Source organism: Penaeus vannamei, chromosome 23, assembly GCF_042767895.1.
Source record: "Penaeus vannamei isolate JL-2024 chromosome 23, ASM4276789v1, whole genome shotgun sequence".
In the NCBI taxonomy this organism is placed as follows: domain Eukaryota; kingdom Metazoa; phylum Arthropoda; class Malacostraca; order Decapoda; family Penaeidae; genus Penaeus; species Penaeus vannamei.
Genome location: NC_091571.1, coordinates 29,365,683 through 29,375,682, shown reverse-complemented (window position 1 = coordinate 29,375,682; position 10,000 = coordinate 29,365,683). Strand labels below are relative to the sequence as shown.

The following is a 10,000-nucleotide window of genomic DNA, read 5'->3' as shown; positions in this document are numbered from 1 at the left end:
TGGAGGAGGAAGGGGTGGGTGGGAGGAGGAGGAGGAGGAATAGGAAGGGGGGAAGAAAGAAGCGGGAGGTGGAGGAAGAGGGTGAGCGGGAGGGGGAGCAGGAGGAGGAGGGGGAGGGTAGGAGGAGGGGGGGAGGGGATATAAAGGGGTAGAGGAAGAGAGAGGCTGGCTTGTTTGCGTTTCTGGTGCGGCGGATTTTGTGTTTTGTGATCATGTAATGACCATGGATTTGAGAGCAGCCGTCGTCGTTAGTGGTAAATTGTAACAAGCTGTAACAGAGGATTGCTGTCTGGCACGTCGATTATGAAGAGCAAAATTCGGGACGTGGCTGGGTAATGCCGGACCTCACTTGCTCGGGTTGTTTGTCAAAGAAAGTGAATTATTGCCTCGGACGCCTTATTATTCCGCGAATGCACAGAAAGAAACAAATCTCACGTCTGGCTGGCCTTCCTGTTGCTCCAGATGAGCTCGTGTTTTGTCTGTGGAGTTTGACATTACAAGACACAACCAACCGCTCATTTACCCGTGGAGTCCACGCCATGCATTAAAAAGCGCAATAACACAGTACATTTTTTCTGTTCATTCCATAAACCACAAACATTAACCTCTTTGCGTCTTTTCGGTTTTCGCTAAAGAGAAGGATGTGAGATTTGAAGGCGAACTGTCGGAGATGGAGAAAGCCATCCCACTCTTCGCGGTTATGTCGGTAAAAGCAATACTTGCGTATTGTTAACAAGGATAAACAACTCGTGTTCTGCTGTAATCTGAGACATAATAATAGAAGTAGGCTGTAGGAAGAAGGAAGAAAGGCTTATCGCGTCTCTTGTGAAATGAATACAACAGGTTGACTTAATCATGAATTTGATCTGAAAAAGGTTATTTGCTTTACTATGTGATTTTCATCAGATCGTGAGAAATGCAGGCGTTGCTACCTGAGCTGGTTAACCCTTATCAAAGTTTTAGATGTTTATAAAAAATGTGGATACCAGTGCGAATGCGCAGGCCCATGGACACGCAAACCCTTGTCTAAATTGTATATATATATATATATATATATATATATATATATATATATATATATATGTGTGTGTGTGTGTGTATGTGTGTGCGTGTGCGTGTGCGTGTGCGTGTGCGTGTGCGTGTGCGTGTGTATCTGTATGTGTATGTGTATGTGTATGTGTGTGTATGTGTGTGTGTGTGTGTGTGTGATTATATGTATGATACGTGGACATAAACATATACAAGAATATATCTATATCGATATTGATATGTCTATAAACAAATATGTATATATATATATACATATGCATATACATATATAGTGTTTTTGTATATACATTAATATTTTTATATACATTTATATTTACGTTCATCAATTTATATGTTCACATTTATAGATTCACAAATTCATTTTTATATTTATATGCAGACACATGTACACGAACGCACACACACACACACACACACACACACACACACACACACACACACACACACACACACACACACACACACACACACACACACACACACACACACACACACACACACACACACACACACACACACACATATACGAATACATACACGAATACATATATATACACGCGCACACGCACATACGCACATCGAGAGAGAAGGACAGAGAAAGAGAAACAGAGAGTGACATACAGAAAGGGACATTTAGAGAGACAGAGAGAGAGAGAAAGACAGAGACAAAGGAAGAAGAAAAAATAAAAAAGAATCTTCGTTTTTCCTGTCAGGAAAGAACTATAAGCTACACACTTTATATTTGAGATGTAAAATGTGGCTTGAAGATTGAGTAATGTTGCGAACATGTGGCCTGAGTGGGAAACATGTCAAGTTGTGGCGGCGAGGATGAGGCATAAGCAGCGCTGTGGTGGCGTGGTCTGGTAGCCGAGCTGTGTTGTGGCATGTTGTACACGCCACGATCTTGTCGGGTGTTATTTGGTGGTGTTTTGCTAATTGCTTCTCCCTGGCCGCGTGTTTTTGTCCTTGTTGGTTTGCAGCGGAATTTTTGTTTATCAGTCAATATGTCGCTGTGATTGACACCGGTCGGATGTTTGCCTTTTCATCGGAATGCGTGTTTACTACCCTGCTGATGCATTTTTTTCTCGGTTGTTGTGGTGATTGATATTAGCTTTTTCGTTGTGTTGTTGTTGCTTTTTAATAAATATGTACCTTTACGTAATTTCCCTAATTACACACAGACATACAAGCAGATACGGGCGCCAAAACACACACGTGGGTTTAATCATTTTGAGCTTTTGCTTACTTGTCTATGTTTATTAATTTTGCTTTCAAATTCTTTAGCGGTTGTCGACATCGAGAGAGAGAGAGAGAGAGAGAGAGAGAGAGAGAGAGAGAGAGAGAGAGAGAGAGAGACAGAGACGTAATAATTTATGTTGACAAAGACATAGATAGAGAGAGCGAGCGAGGCAGAGGCAGAGACAGAAACAGAAACAGAGAAAGAGACAGAAACGTAATAGTATATGTTGACAGAAATCATATATATAGAGAGAGGGGGGAGGGAGGGAGGGAGGAAAGAAGATTCTTACGTAGCAAGCACACCTGTCAGCTATCAGTGTTGCAGTGCATTATCAGCAAGAGATTAAATGAATGATAGTGAATAAGGTGTGCATGTGTTGCGTAGTTTTATTTTATTAATGACTGTAGATATACCTCCATTCAAAAACACTATATTGCTTTTGACTAAAACAATTCTTTTCTTCCAGGTAAGAACGACGGCTTTGCTTGAACGATTCGGGTGATGGAAGTGATAGAAGGTAATGTCCCAGCGCCCCTTTATTTCCTGATAGATTATTAGATGTTTCGCTTCGTTATCTTCGGAATTAGAGAAAGAAAATCTATTTTTATATGTTTTTTTTTATTATTTTTTCATTAATAATATTTATTTATTATTTTTTTTTAGACGAATGATTGTTGTGTTTTTTATTTTACACTGTATTGCAAGTAACACTGTCTCGATGTTAACTCTAGATTCTGGTGTAAGTAATTACCTTTAGGGTAATCTCCTGGTATCATCAGTCCGAAATTCGATTAGATTTTCTGTCTATCCGCCTCTTTATCTGTTTGTATGCGAGTGTGTATGTATGTCTATAATCCACAACTCTCTTTCTCCCGCTTTTTTATGTATATACTATTCATACGGAACTTACCGTAAGCGAGGCTCTTGTAATATAGCTCAGAGAGAGAGAGATAGAAAGAGAGATAGAGAGAGAAAAAGAGGGAGAGAGATAGAGAGAAAGAGAGAGAGAGTAAACTTCTCCGTATTTCAGATATTGCAGTGGTTGCATATCCACTGCAATATTTTTCAGGTATTACCTTTATTTGCATTCACATTTGCGGTCACTCTTACTGAAATCCAGGTTGATAACAGTTTAACGAAAAGCATCTATCTGTTCCATGCCTCTATTCTCAGTGGATATTTCCGCGCACAGAGAGCGGATTACAAACATTGGTGGTGGCAAAATTAGAGGTTAAAATCAGTTAATTCACGATTTATGAAAGAATTTGAATATGATTCAACGTTTTCATGTCGATGAATCTATCCGGCAAACGTTAAATAATAAAGTTAATTGATACTGAAATTTGAACTAATTTTCCGGACAAAATTTGCCGTAAATCATAGATAATCCCTATGATATTCATACTATGCGTAACACAGTTTATAAACAGCAAATTAGTTATGCAAAAAAGAGATAATTGATCCGGCGTGAAGACTAAATAATGCCTTTAGGTCTCATAGCTGTGTGATCAACGTCTAGCGATCCTCAAGTGGAAAATATATGGAGAACTTAACGCCAGCCTCCGCCGCCGAGCCGAGCCACCGTTCGGCCCGGCGGAGGACCTATCTCCGACGTCATCTCTGGCCGAGGCTGAGGCATCTGGCTCGTCATTAGAGCTAGCCTCCGACAAGTGCTTTGTTTACATATGTGACGTAACGCTGCGGTTAGTGCAGTCTGCGGTGCATCGGGAAGCGTTATGCCGTCCGAAATTCCTTGGAGATGGTGCGCGCGTAAGGCGAGTTGGAAATGATTGAGCCCCGAGTGCACAGCTTAATGGTGCTTTAAATACCGCTAAGCACAGGGTGCAGTGATGGGCATTGACAGTTATTGTTTGAAATCATCACTTTCCCAGGAGTAAATTACACCATGGGTCAGACACAGCGGTACCATCCCTCGTCTTGGGCTCACCAGCCGCTCCCAGAAAAAGAGGCACAATTTACACTAATTTATCACTGAAGCGGTTAATGTTATGACAGTTTCTAGCTACAGCCTTCCTGTCAGAGGATGAATCAATGTTTGAATAGCCGCCACCATATACCAAGACCAAAAAAGCAGGAACACAAAAAAGGAGACACGGATTGAGCGATAAATAAGGCAATGAAGGCGAGGGAAAAGGTGGAAAGCGGCGAGGCGGCGGCAGCGCTAACTGTCAGGAGCCACGGAAGGCTGACGGATGACCTGCCCATCAGGGGCGCTGACACCGCGCATGGAACTCAGTGCATGGGCGCCATTTTTCGGGGAAGGGTCAGCCTTATTGTACAGTGATAAACAAAATAGAAGAAAATCAGGATATATTCTGCGCCGAATGACCGAATACCAGCCGTTGCATGACTGCCAAGCGTAAACGTCGACCGATGTTTGTTAGTGGCGAAATGAACGTCCATTTGTGGCTTCCCGACATATTTAAAACGATATTTGTCCTTCGAAATGTTCTTGCAGCCATCAATAATTCTGAAGCACGGCAATTAGGAAGGTTTTATTGCATCTCGCGTGGTGCACATTTGCTTATAATTTTATTTAGCTAATTTGCATTTCCTTCAGGATGTTCCTCGCAAAAAAAAAAAAAAAAAAAAAAAAAAAAAAAAAAAAAAAATCAAGAATTATTATTGTTAATATTATTTTTACTTCACGTTCGGAAATTTGTCACACGCGAATAAATTTGCTTTGTTATTAAGACGCGTCTATAAATTTGTATAATGTCCCCGATCACTATATATTTTCGAAAAAATGTTTTTTGGTGGCAACAAAACGCGCAGAGTGAAGTGCAAGAGTTAGACGATGTGGGTGTACCTTTATTGGTCGTTTGAAAACTTTACATCATTATGATAAGCGGCGATTTGTCACAGATCCTTTGGCAATATCATTACATTTTTGTAGTCTCAAGTTTGTATTTTTTCTCATGGAAAAAAATAGTGATTGGTTTATTGGATGTATTTTGGTCCTAATTTCACAGCTCATTAATAGGCATTGAAATTTGTTTAATGGGTCTCTACCTCCTGAGATGATTGGATCTGGCTTGCCTGAAGGAAATTGATCTTTATGGATAGGCGCTGGAAAGGTCATGCTATCCTGGTGATACTTTTCTGATTTAGGAAAGGGATCTCCTGATAAATAGAAAAACGGTGATTAAATGCATGTGAAATATATTCCTCTTCATGTTTTCTTTATATATATATATGTATATATATATACATTCATATATATATATATATATATATATATATATATATATATATATATATATATACATGTATGTAAAGGAGTATATTTATATATATAGATAAATATATATATGGTTATGAATATATATATATATATATATATATATATATATATATATATACATATATATATATATATATATATATATATATATATATATATACATACATATATTCATAACCATATATACATTTATCTATATATATAAATATATTCCTTTACAAACATATATTTTTTTCTTTATATATATATATATATATATATATATATATTTATATATTTATATATTTATTTATGTGTGTGTGTGTACATGTATGTATTGCAACAGGAACAACGAAGGGAAGAACAATTTGTTCGACCTGAATTACACACGCACACGCACACGCACACCCACACACACCCACACACACCCACACACACGTATATATATATATATATATATATATATATATATATATATATATATATATATATATATATATATATATATATATATATATATATATATATATATATATATATATATATAGGTATTTATATGTATATATATGTGTATATATATATATATATATATATATATATATATATGTATATATGTATAGGTATATATGTAAAGTTATATGTATACATTTATGTATATGTATATACATATGTGAATGCACATGTATGTATATACATATGTAAATGTACATGTATGTATATACATATGTGAATGCACATGTATGTATATACGCGTATGTATGTGTGTATATATATGTATATATGTATTTATAAAGATATGTATACATACATACATATATATATATATATATATATATATATGTGTGTGTATGCATGTATGTATATGTGTGTATATGTTTGTGTATGTGTATATATGTATATGTGTGTATATGTTTGTGTATGTGCATGTATGTATATGTATGTATATATGTATATGTATGTATATATGTATATGTATGTGTGTGTATATGTATATGTATGTATGTATATATAAATATGTATTTACATATGTATATGTATGTATACATGTATATGTATGTATACATGTATATGCATATATATATATATGTATATGCATGTATATGTGTATATGCATGTATATGTGTATATGCATGTATATGTGTATATGCATGTATATTTGTATATGCATGTATATGCGTATATGCATGTATATATGTATATGCATGTATATATATATATGCATGTATATACGTATATGCATGTATATACGTATATGCATGTATATACGTATATGCATGTATATACGTATATGCATGTATATACGTATATGCATGTATATACGTATATGCATGTATATACGTATATGCATGTATATACGTATATGCATGTATATATGTATATGCATGTATATATGTATATGCATGTATATATGTATATGCATGTATATATGTATATGCATGTACATATGTATATGCATGTACATATGTATATGCATGTATATATGTATATGCATGTATATATGTATATGCATGTATATATGTATATGCATGTATATATGTATATGCATGTATATATGTATATGCATGTATATATGCATATGCATGTATATATGTATATGCATGTATATATGTATATGCATGTATATATGTATATGCATGTATATATGTATATGCATGTATATATGTATATGCATGTATATATGTATATGCATGTATATATGTATATGCATGTATATATGTATATGCATGTATATATGTATATGCATGTATATATGTATATGCATGTATATATGTATATGCATGTATATATGTATATGCATGTATATATGTATATGCATGTATATATGTATATGCATGTATATATGTATATGCATGTATATATGTATATGCATGTATATATGTATATGCATGTATATATGTATATGCATGTATATATGTATATGCATGTATATATGTATATGCATGTATATATGTATATGCATGTATATATGTATATGCATGTATATATATATATGTATATATATATATATGTATATGTATATGCATGTATATATGTATATGCATGTATATATGTATATGTATGTATATATGTATATGTGTGTGTATATATATATATATATATATATATATATATATATATATATATATATATATATATATATGAATTATCCAGGGTATGCGCGTGTGCATATATACTGTATATAAACATGCATAGATAAATTTTTGCGTTTGTGTGTGTATCTATGCATATGTAATATTGCATGTTAAGCGTGACTTATCACCTGATGAGTGATTAACAGTTATTAGTCGATGAGCATGAATATGGATGAAGCATTATGAATGATATTCCCGAAACGAAATTACCCCTTCTGTCAGGGCATTTTTTTTTTTTACCAGGTGTTATTTGTCATTTTTTTCTCTTAATATCTATAATGTTCATTTAAGACGGGAGAGAAATTCCTATTAGCTGCCAAGCGGAGTGAAGTTATAGGACAGAATATTTAAATAACTGGTGTATGATGTGAACCTTATTGCCGCTGTCGTATTTTAGCATTATTTTGGTTCACTGATTTAGCGAAGAGCATTCTTAACGAATACATTATGAGGGGGTTAAACGAGGTTTATGAAGGATAACTTTAATTTCGAAAGGAGTTTGGTGTGGGTTCTTAGGGCGAGACTTATTAGTTATATTGTTTATTACCTCAGTGTGTTTATAAAAGGGTTTTGGAAATGGTTTATACATTTTGTTTATTTGCTTGTGTGTGATATTTCAATGTACTCGAGTATGTGTTGTTTTCTGACCTTTTTATTTTATTTTCATGTGTATTTGTGTTTTTTTTTTTCGAATCGGGTGGGTGGTGGGGGGAGAAGCCGAAATATCTAGTCATCGGAGGACAATTTTCACACGTACCTCGCCCTAAAAATTGCCAGAAGAATGTAGATGCGATGAATAAATAAATCGAAATGTCGGTGTGCCAAGGATTATTATCGTCCTTCTTTTTTCTTTTCCTACATTTATTTTTTTCTACCTTTATTAAGGCGATGATTGGAATAACTGTGACTGTGCCATGGCGGGTTACTGGGTCATTTGTGTCGAGTTATTGGGCATTAAGCGAGTCATTTGTCATTTTTGCCACTTTAGGAGTGTTACTTTATGGCTTTTGCTTTACTAGTGCTGCTTTATTACAGTTATTTTAGCCTTAATTTTCCATGGTTGCTCAGTAATTTTAGCAGTTTTAAAATATTATTCTGGCTATAAATGTGCTCTTTTTCTTGTTAACGCTATGCGGTAGTTTATTTTGTAATTAAGAATCTTCATGGGATGTGGCTTGTATTTTACCAATAAAGCAAGGTATTCGATTAATGTGTTTGCGTTTCTCAGATAATGCCTTGAATTGCAACATTAATTTTGTCATAATTTCTTTAACACCGCCATTGTTTCGCTTTATATTTCCTCAGTCGTGGAGATTGAGTTGTAGCGAGACGTCTTCCGGACAGAAAATTTCTGAGCGCGACCGAAGGGAACCTCGCGTTAGAAGTCGGGGCGAGATTTTTGTTGTCGAATGTCCTCATCGATGTGATTTTTGCGTGTTTCTTCATTAAAAGTTCCTCGCTTGATGGCTGTGCGGTGAAGGTACTCTCGTTCTGCGGGCTTATAGTGACATTATTGAGGTTTTTATTGTGGCCCCGAAAGTCAGGGACGAGAATTCTGCTGCATTTTACATACGGAAAGAATTTTTACGGCCTTAATGGTCAATTACACAAAGAAATCCCGAGATTTATGGCCGTGGCGTGGCAAGGGGACATGATCCACACGACGCTGGCCGCCGCCGCCGCCGCCTTGGGTCTCCCTTTACCCTCCGCGCAAACAATCCGCCGCCACAGAGCGCCGCCACTCACCGTTGCCGCCGCTGCATACCTCCCGACGATGCCCTTCTAGCGCATCGTCTGAACCAGCGCCCTCTGACGGTTATGCCCTCGGACGCCGCCGGGGTTCCCGAAGGCCGAGGGCGGAGGAAGGCCACGAAGGAGAGGTCGGGGCTGAGATCGGAGACGACAAGGGGCATGTGTGATTAATCTGGTAGGTATCTTGGCCGGGGTTTGTTCCCATGCATCTCCCGCAGGCCAGTTGTTTGGTTTTGCGAGTCAGCTGTTGCGGTTTTATTGTATTTTGGCGAGATGATACTGTGTCGCAATACACAGATGTATTTATGTACAAAAAATAGCGTTGCCTGTGTATGTATCCCGCAGCACAAGGCGGGGGGGGGGGAGACGGAACTCTCCTGAGCCGAGATAATAAAGACATTGTTGTCACTAATTAAATGACATTTTACGGCATGAGTTATATGCATATTAAATAAATCTTAACAATGCACATTACCCGCGACCCCTGTGTATCACTCTAGAATTGATGATGTAGACCTTATCAGTAATTACATCAAGACAAATGGGTGTAGTGTATGCAGGTGAGGCATTGTGTGAGCGGTC

The 10,000-nt window shown here is 36.3% G+C and overlaps 1 protein-coding gene across 14 annotated transcripts in view; it reads left to right on the top strand.

Annotated features, from left to right (window-relative positions):
• LOC113806436 (homeobox protein PKNOX2) overlaps positions 1–10,000 on the top strand; it is a 391,258-nt gene that overhangs the window by 142,054 nt on the left and 239,204 nt on the right. For 2 of the 14 annotated variants that reach the window (XM_070137878.1, XM_070137872.1), the window contains exon 1: positions 2,757–2,807. The exons of the other annotated variants lie outside the window; for them this stretch is intronic. The gene's annotated coding sequence lies outside the window, so the exon portion shown is untranslated. Of the gene's footprint in view, positions 1–2,756; positions 2,808–10,000 lie in introns of those variants that run through there. 14 annotated transcript variants of the gene reach the window in all.